Below are 9,463 nucleotides of genomic sequence, written 5' to 3' on the forward strand. Positions count from 1 at the left end.
AGTGGTTCCTGAAGCCCTGTAGAATCCTGTGGAGACTTCTTTAACGTTTCATCAAGTTGTTGAAGACAATAATTTCCTTCATTTGCTTACCTGGCTAGAATTGGATTTCTATTACTTATAAGCAAGATTCTTAACACATACAAATTATAATGCAATGGCTAAACAAATTATGACATAACCCTATAGAAGAATTATGCAGCTGTCAAAAAGCATTTGAAAAAAATACATTGGGATAGATAAATAATGCAAGATTAAAGGAAAAAGGCATAAATAGGTACATAGAATCATTTGAATTATATAAATTCTTGAAGAGTATTGAGTCAGTCCCAAAACAAAAATCGTTGTGGTGAACTGTATAATGGGTCCCCAAATATACCAATGTCCTAATCCCCAGAACCTGTAAGTGTTACTTTACATAGCAAAAAAGACTTGGCCAATATAATTAAGTTAAGGATATTTGAATAGAAAGGTTATCTTGGATTATGTGGGTTGGCCCAATATAATCACACCAGTCTTTATAACAGGAATGCTGGAGAAGTCAGAGGAAAAGGGGATATAATGACAGAAGCAATTGGAGTGATGTGCTTTGAAGATGAAGGAAGGAAGTTACAAGTCAAGGAACATGGATAGCAATGAGACACTAAAGAGGCAAGGAAACAGTTTTTCTCCTAGAGCCTCCAGAAGGAACCAGCCCTGTTCACACCTTGACATTAGCCCAGAGAAGTCAGTTTCAGACCTCTGACTTCTAGAACTGTAAAGAGAATAAACCCGTGTTACTGTAAACCTGCTAAATGTGTGTTAATTTGTTACAGCAGCAATAGTAAACTAATACAGTAGTTGTCTCTATACTTCCCATATGTTACTTTTTTTTGTACACATTTAGTTTTATTGTAACAAAGCAACTTGTACACTTTTAACGTTTAAAACTGAGCATCATCTTTCCTTTCCAGTGAAAACAAAAAAGAAAATTTAAAAATAAACAAACAAAATTACAATAGAGAATGTCAATTCCAAATGAAACCCTACAGGTTCTGCTGATTCTCCCATTGAGTGGCAGGGCTCAAGTCATCATTAGGAGAGAATTTTATTTTAAAAATGTCATCTTAAACTGCAAGGATGTCCATTAAACATCACAATTAAACATGCCAAAGTAGAAGCCATGTTGTCAAAATGCCCACTTAACCCACCCAAACATCTCAAACCCACCCTTTGCTGACCTTCTATAACCCCATTTTTTTAAGTTTTTTTTTTTCTTTTTTTAAACAAGAAAAAGTAGACAGATACATGTTGGTAAATGCTAACTGTCCATATTCACATAGAGACACAGTGTAATCTCTGAGCCCAATATACAGAGAAAGGAGGGAAAAAGCTAGAATTCTATGCACTACTACACAGGGGCCTAGCACCCTCCAACTTCCAGCAGAGTGAAGGGAACAGAAGGTTTTTCTTTTTTCCCACAGAGCACGGTGGTGTTGATTCCATACAGTTTTTTGTTTTGAGACAGGAAGGGATAAAAATGAATTTAGAACAGAAGGGTGTAGAGATTATTTTCCCATTGTATTCTGCTCAAGGTATTTTCCCCCAAAATAAGTTGAGAAGCATGGTTTGAGAAAAGAGACCTCAAGAACAGGGCGACTGAGCACAAGGGGGTTGGGGGGAGGGGGGAAAAAAGACTGCAACTTGCTCCCAGGGACTGAATTAAAAAAACAAAAAACAAAAGAAAAAAACAAAAAACAAAAGAAAGAAAGAAAAAGGTTGGAATCCATCAGTGTTCAATTAGTCGTCTTCTCCTTCATCCTCCTCTCCTTCCTCCCCTTCATCATCATCTTCATCTTCTTCACCTTCATCCTCATCCCCTTCTTCATCAATATCTTCCAATCCTTCTTCTTCTTCATCATCATCATCTTCTTCTTCTCCTTCCCCTTCTTCATCATCCATATCAGGAACCAAATAGTACTGCAATGGATTTGGCCAAATATCATCTTTGATGACCTCTCCTAACTCATCAGCACCTGCATCAGAATGGTCAGTAAACCAGGTAAAGAAGCTCTCTGGTTCTTCATGCTGCCTCTTCCTGCTGGCTTTATTCTGCATTTGACTTGAACGTTTCGTCAAATCCTTTCCAGATTTCCATTTGATTTCAGTGGACTTTGAAGATGGATCACCACTCTCATTCAGATGAAATTCTTTGGAGAGAACTTTATTTTCGAAGTAAGGATTTTCATCAAAATAAAAATCTATTCTGTAACCTGATTTGATATCTTCAAATTCTGTCACTTCAACTCTGGTCAAATAATGCAGCGCCTCTTCATCTTCCTCCCCAAGCAGTGCGGACACTTGTGGGTGGTTGACAAATGTTGTTACCCAAAAATTTGGGATTTTGGCGATCAATTCTGACCTCTTCTGAAAAAATGGTTGGCGGAGTTTGTTATGTTTCTGTTCTGCTTTCAATATCTCCTTACTGGCTTGTTCATTAAGTCTATTTCATTTTGTACTTCATCGATATGTTCAATTGCTTCTTGTTGTTCTTTTTCTCCCTTCGGCAAACCCAGAGAGGCCGATGAATTCGCGTGCTCAGGGGCGGCAGGCAGTTTGGGTTTTTTTGTTTGAGACTGGAGCGAAGATTGGCGTTTGGGGGCCATCCTATGAGGGAAGTCAAGGAGCAGACCCACAGGTCTCACAGCTCACCAGGGAGAAGTGCAGAGACCCATATGTTACTTTTATAAGACAAAAATTAAAGAAGGAATCAGCATAGCTTGCTATAAGATATATTATTAATAATACTTTACATTTGTATTATTATTTTTATTTTATTATTTTTCCAATAATACTTTACATTTTAGCATAGCTTGGTTATTGTTGTTTTCTAGATCACAATGTAATCCAATTTCAACACATTTCAGGAAAAGGTTACCCTTTACTAATAGAATTCTGACCATATCATTCTTTTAGTAAAACTCTTGGTTTCTGCTATTAATATTCAACAGAAGACTGAACAAAGTATATTTACAAGATCAATCCCTGATGAAAACCAAAAGCCCCAATGATAGACCCAAATCACAGAACACATGGAAGGCAAACTCAAGGCTCCACTTGGAATTCCCCCACTTTCCTCTGTGTATTCCCAGGACTGAGTCGCTGGGATTACATTTGAAATCATCAGGAACAAGGGGGAAAAAATGTGACAGCAGTGTAGTGTAATATTAAAAGGCTTGAAACTCTAAACACTGTTCATGAAGAAACCAAACAATGCTGAAGAGTCCTGATGGGACATCCATCCCCAGCCTCAGGATCATTGGCTCTTCCCCGAGCCCTCATAGCCCTCTGTGTGCCTTTGTTCTATCATATTTATCCCAGGCTACAGTAATTATCTGTTTATGCATTCATCTCCCCAGCTAGACTGATTTCCTCTAGGGTAGGAATAGTGTCTATTCCTCTTTGATTTCCTAGCCTGAAACAGCACCTGGCATAGACAGGCACTTACTTAATAAATGTTTGTTGAATTAGATTAAATTGAATCCTGGCCTTAGCGGCAGAACCTTAGAACTCTTACCCAAGATAATAAAAATTCAACTTTCATGATTCTATCTTCAAAGAACTTACTAAAGTGGAACAACATGACATCTTGACCAAATCTCTCCTGGGTTTTGGGCAAACATGAGATTTCTTCTAGAGGAAACCTGTCAATCTCTGTTTAACTTGAGTTAGATTTCAAAGGGCAACGTTCAGGCAGGACCCTGGACATCCAAATGAATTCATGATGCGTGGGATCCCTATTCATGTCCCCTGGTTGTTCTTCCCCTGGATTGATTGAAGCCAGGCCAATGCTGGTTGATGACAGCTCTATACTCCTCAAGATGCTTTGCTGAATGTGGTTGGTGGTACAAAAATCACTTCTCAAATTCTTGAACTTTCTCAAAAGGCCACTAAAGTAGATGTCTAGAGTTCTTTTAGCATGTCATAGGATATAAGGATTTGGACTTTGGAATCTTGTTAATCTGGTTTTAAATCCCTTCTGTAGCTTTCAATAGCTGAGAGATATGGTATGTGTTATTTTGTCTATTTGAGCTTCAGTTCTATCATTTAGAAAGTAAAGATAAAATATCTACATATTGGGATTGTTCTGTACTTACATAAACCATGTAAAATAGCAGACTCAAAAAGTCATGGTTGTTATTATCATGAATTATTATCCACACAAGTGGCTCCAGACATGGTAAGATCTGATGCTGCAGACACTCAGCTATCTTAGATTCGGAACACATATCTCCCTCGGAATTTTTTCTTCCATATTATCCCATCTAGAATGAGGTCATAAAGACAGATGGTCCCGTGTGGGTTCATACATCTTCCACCATCAGGTAGAAAATTCATTCCTGTTAACCAAATAACTCCTGCATTCATTTGATCTTACGCATATCCATGCAATCCTCTTCCTTCTTCTAAAACTAAACATTTTAACCTCTAACCTGCAGCCATTCCTTACCAAAAGTCACCAATATTTTAATCTTAAAATCTCAAAGTACCACAGCTGAGAAATTTCTTTTTCTAACCAGGATAAACTAACAGGAGCCAGAGTTAGTAATTTATTAGTAATCACACCTGCAATTACTAATAAATAAGACAAGTATGTAAAGCAATGGCTTTCAAGATATTGGACTTCAGCAAAAAAGGAGTATGTTACCTGAGAGGTAGAAACAAATGAGATGATTCCCTATGATTGCTGTGGCTTTCTGCCTCAGGAGAATTCCAAGCTGCAGAGCATGGAAGGGACCATGGAGAGCCCATCAGACTCCTTGAGATGAAGAGATTAAGTTGGGAGCCCAGAGAGGATAAGGTAACTATAGTTCCCAAAACAGTACCAGAGATGTATTAGCCATAGAGAGGGACCCTGGGAGATCTGCAGAGGTCATCCCTTGAGTCTTCAGCTGAGAAGTATTGACACCAGTATAGAAGGAAATAACCAGAGATTGAAAAAGAACCACTGAAAGCATAATAAAGAATAATACTTGGATTTAAAACAAGGCTAAGAAATAGCTCCTGTTCTGACCAGCCAGAATTCAGAGTATCGGGTGCAGGAGGTTGGATATACCCTTAAAGGAGTTCTGCTTAAAAGCAGCTCAGAATTGCCCTGATCACACTTAGCAAAGTTTAAGGAAACCTCAGATTGTTGAATTGTTTCCAAGTAATTCAACTGCGTTTAAAAAAAAAATATTTAGCAACAAGGTGCAATTTCCAATGTCTAGCATTGAGTTAAAACTTTCAGGCTTTCAAAGAAGCAGAAAATATATTCTATGATAATAGGAAAACCATTGAATGAAAGCAGACACATTAATGACACAGACACAGAATTAGTAAAGAGAGACAATAAAACAGTTACAGGAAAGAAATATGAAGCGCATTCAGAAGAAATATGCAAAAAATTTAAAGACCTCATGCATCTAGAAATGAAAATTACAACACCTAAAATGAAAATCCAAACAAACAATTTAATGAAAGTAACAGCAGATTAGACCTTGCAAAAAATAAAATGAATGAGTCTGGGTTTATTGGCTTATGCCTGTAATCCCAGTGCTTGGGAAGCTGAGACAGGAGGATCACAAGTTTAAAGTCAGCCTTTTAGCAAGGTCCTAAGCAACTCAGTGAGACCCTGTCTCAAAATAAAACATAAAAAGGGCTGGGGGAAAAAATAGATAATATGAATAGTTATCTCCTTAAAATATTGAATTTGTAATTTAAAACATTTCCACAACAAAAACATTAGCCACAAATAGAGCAAAGGGTAAATTCCACAAAATCCTTTCAAAAAGTTATCACAAATTCTTTCAAAAATTCAAAGAGGAAGGAACCTTTCCAAAATACTTCTGTGATATTATAATTACACTCATATTAAAACCAGACAATGATAATGCATGAAAAAAAATCATAGTAATATCTCTCATGCACCTAGAGGCAAAAATTCTTAACAAATTATGGCAAATATAATCAAACAATATATAAGAATGAATATATCATATATATCATAATGAAGTGGGATTTATCCCAAGTTTTAAAAAGAGAAATTTTACCATCATAACTAAGAAATGTAGTACAAGTATTTGACCAAAATCTAACTACAATTCTTTGTTGTTGTTCCCATTTTATTTTTTCCACATTTTTATTGATGCATTATAGTTATACATAATGGTGGAATTTGCTCTTACATATCCATACAAGCACACAATATAACAACATAATTTGGACCATATCACTCCCCAGCCCTTCCTCCATTCCCCCTGCTTGGTCCCTTTCCTCTACTGATCTCCCTTTGATTTTCACAAGATCCTTCACCACCTTTCTTTTCCTTTTTCCTCTTTAGTTTCTGCATATGAGAGAAAGCATGTGATCCCTGACCTTCTGAGTTTGACTTATTTTGCTTAACATAATGTTCTCAAGTTCCATCCACTTCCTGAAAATGACATAATTTTATTTTTTATGACTTAATAAAACTCCATTGTGTATGAATACCATAACCCAAATTACTGATTGACTGAATTATTTGTGTATATATACAAATATGGCACAATGAATACTACTATTGTGTAAAATTATAATTCATTAATTAAAGTTTTTTAATAAAAATTCTCAGCAAGTAATAAATAGAAAGAGGATTTGCTTAAATGGATAAATGTTATATATAAAGGATAAGTTGATAAATAAATCACCACTTCTATATTAGAAAGTCTAGTCAAAGCAATTAGATAAAAGAATGAATTAAAAGGCATAAAAATAGGAAAGAAAGAAGTCAAATTATCACTATTTTCAGATGATATGATCCTATACTCAGAAGATCTGAAAAACTCCACCAGAAGTCTGCTAGAGCTAATAAATTCAGCAAAGTAGAAGGTTACAAAATCAACATACAAAACTCAATAGCTTTTTATGCATCAATAATGAATATGCTGAGAAAGAAATTAGGAAAACAATCCCATTCATAATAGTCTCAAAAACAAAAACAAAACAAAACCCTAGAAATAAATCTAACAAAGAACAACCTGATAAGGAATGTTTCAATTAAATGATTTAACAACTATAACATATATGTTATATATATAATGAAAATTATATATATAATGAAAATTATAGAACTTTGAAGAAAGAAATTGAAGAAGACACAAGAAGATGGAAAAACTTCCCATGTTCATGGATAGGCAGAATTAATATGGCTAAAATGGCAATACTACCAAAAGCAATACACAGATTCAATGCAATTTCCACCAAAATACCATAACATTCTTCACAGAACTAGGAAAAAATGGTTTCAAAATTCATTTAGAAGAATAAAAGGCTCAGAATAGCCAAATCAATTCTTTTTTAAAAAAATATTTTTTGGTTGTTGGTAGATCTTTATTTTTATTTATTTATACACGGTGCTGAGAATCAAACCCAGGGCCTCACACATGCCAAGCAAGTATACTACCACTGAGCCACAGTCACAGCCCCTATCCAAATCAATTCTAAGACAAAAAAAAAAAAAAAAAAATCCTGGAGCATTACAATATCTGACTTCAAATTATACTACAGAATTACAATAACAAAAACTGTATGATACTTGCATAAAAATAGACATACAGACCAGTTGAGCAGAATAAAAGACACAGAGAAAAATCCACATATCTACAGTCATTTGATCTTTGACAGGTGCCAAAAACATACATCGAAGAAAATAGATTTTTGAAAAATGGTGCTAGGAAAACTGGCTGTCCATATGTCAAAGGATGAGAATGAGACTAACTAGATCCTTATCTCCCACCATGCACAACAGTCAACTAAAAATGGGTCAAAGACCTAGAAATTGGACCAGAATTTCACACAACTCCTAGAAGAAAATGTAATGTTAACACTCCAACAGATAGGCATAGGCAATGACTTTCTCAAGAGAACTCTTAAAGCTCAGAAAATAATGCCAAGAGTTAATAAATGGGATAGCATCAAATTTAAAAATTTCTGCACAGCAAAAGAAACAATTAAGAATGTGAAGAGAAAACCTACAGAATGGAAGAAAATCTTTGCTAGCTACTCTTCTGAGATAGGATTAATACTAGAATATATAAAAAAAACTCAAAAAAATTTAACAACAAAAAAATAATTCAATAAATGGACAAATGAACTAAACAGCCACTTCTCAAAAGTATTATAAATGGCCAATGAATATATGAAAAAATGCTCAACATCATTAGCAATTAGAGAACTGCAAATCAAAACTACACTGAGATCTTATCTCACTCCAGTTACAAAGGCAGCCACCAAGAACACAAATAATAACAAATGCTAGACAGGATGTGAAGAAAAAGAACAATTTTACACTGTTGGTAGAATTGTAAATTAGTAGATGCACCATGAAAATCAGTGAGGCGTTTCCTCAAAAGACTAGGAATGGAACCATCAATTGACCCAGCTATACCACTCCTCAGTATTTAGTCCACAGAATTAAAGTAATCATACTATAGAGATACCTGAATACCCATGTTTATTCACAATAGCCAAACTATAGAACCAGACTATGTGTTCATCAATGACTGAATGGATAAAAAAAAAATCTGGTATATATATACATAATGAAGTTTTTATTCAGAAGAATAAAATTGCCAGGTGTGATGGCACACACTTGGAATCCCAGTGTCTCATGAGGCCATCAGCAACTTAGTGAGACCGTGTCTCAAAAAAAATAAATAAAAAGGTTGGGAATGTGGCTCAGTAGTTAAGTGTCCCTGGGTTCGATACCCTGCACAGAAGAAGAAGGAGGAGGAGGAGAAGGAATGAAATTATGTCATTTGCAAGAAAATAGATGGAACTTGAGAACATTATGTTAAGCAAAATAAGCCACAGAAAGTCAAGGGTCATATATTTTCTCTCATATGTGAAAACTAGAAAGGAAAAAGGAGGGGAAGGTGGTGAAGGATCTTATGAAAATCAAAGGGAGACCAGTAGAGGAAAGGAACAAAAGAGTGGGACAAGGCAAGTGAAGGGGAGTGATACTGACCAAATTATGCTGTTATATTGTATGCATGTAAGATTATGTAACAAATTCCACCATTATGTATAATTATAATGCACCAATAAAAATTGTGGAAAAAGAAAGGGGGAGAGTGAGGTAGGAAGAAAACTTATAGCTAATATAATGCTTAATAATGAAAGACAAAATTGTTCCCCCTGTGGTAAAGAATCCACTCTCATCACTTCCATTCAAAATTGTAGTGGAGATTCTAACCAATATAATAAGGCAGAAAACAAACAACATCAATCTAGATGTTGTTTGAAAAATGCAAAATCAACATACAAAACTCAATCTAGAAAATTAAATGAAACTGTCTTAATTGCAGACAACATGATCATCTATGTAGAAAATCCAATGGAACTGGAATGAGGCCACTAGAACTAATAAGTGAGCCCAATAAGATTACAGGATGCCAAATCAATATGC

The 9,463-nt window shown here is 35.3% G+C and overlaps 1 pseudogene; it reads right to left on the reverse strand.

Moving 5' to 3' along the window:
• Positions 1-1,653: 1,653 nt before the first annotated feature.
• On the reverse strand, positions 1,654-2,642 carry LOC114083306 (protein SET-like; annotated as a pseudogene).
• Between the last annotated feature and the right edge of the window lie 6,821 nt (positions 2,643-9,463).

Source organism: Marmota flaviventris, chromosome 15 (assembly GCF_047511675.1).
Source record: "Marmota flaviventris isolate mMarFla1 chromosome 15, mMarFla1.hap1, whole genome shotgun sequence".
Lineage (NCBI taxonomy): Eukaryota > Metazoa > Chordata > Mammalia > Rodentia > Sciuridae > Marmota > Marmota flaviventris.